This window comes from Galeopterus variegatus, unplaced genomic scaffold (genome assembly GCF_000696425.1).
Source record: "Galeopterus variegatus unplaced genomic scaffold, G_variegatus-3.0.2 Scaffold137, whole genome shotgun sequence".
Classification (NCBI taxonomy): domain Eukaryota; kingdom Metazoa; phylum Chordata; class Mammalia; order Dermoptera; family Cynocephalidae; genus Galeopterus; species Galeopterus variegatus.
In genome coordinates, this window is record NW_007726248.1 from 182,322 (window position 1) to 183,056 (window position 735).

Below are 735 nucleotides of genomic sequence, written 5' to 3' on the forward strand. Positions count from 1 at the left end.
CGCAGGTGCACGGCGCGGCTGTTGGATCCGAGCGATCGCCCCCTGGGCAGCGGGACGGCGCGGCCCCGCCCGGAGCGCACCACTTGGTAGGGGGGAGACATCATATCATCCCGACCTTCCTCCGAGGCTAGAGGTAACCCAGGACCAGGGAACCCCCTCTCTTATGGTATGACCCAGCGGGGAAGGCGTGAGCAGCGCCGACCAATCAGAGTGACATATGATAGCTCCTGGGCCAATCGGCGGGCGGTCATGGTGCAGCCTTCTTAGGCCGGGGAGAGAGGGGTGGAAAGAGCCAATGAGAGGGCGGGAATGGGACACGTGCCGAGGCGGGGCGGAAGGAGCCCCTGCGCCGGAGCCTCTGGCCCGCGCATCAGGTGCGGTCCGGCCTGTCCCTCGTCTCCGGTTGCCCTTGCCCGGTGGGAGGCTGGGAAACTGCCCGTCACCGGACTCCTCGACCCCGCAGGGCCACACCCCGGCCAGCCCCTACCTGTAGTGGAACCAGCCAGCTTCCCAGGGCCTGCTTCTTTGCAGATTACGATCAACACGATGTGAAACCCCAGCCGGTCTATGCTTAGGTTTTCCTTCAAAGCCTCTGGCCACAAAACCAGTTGTTCCTGCGCCTTCCCCCCACCCTACCTATTTCAGTTTTCCCTGTGAGAGTTTGCTCTGGGAACGCTGGAGCGTTATTTCAAACTTGGATTCTGAAATCATCTCCAATGACGAGGGCTTAGGGAC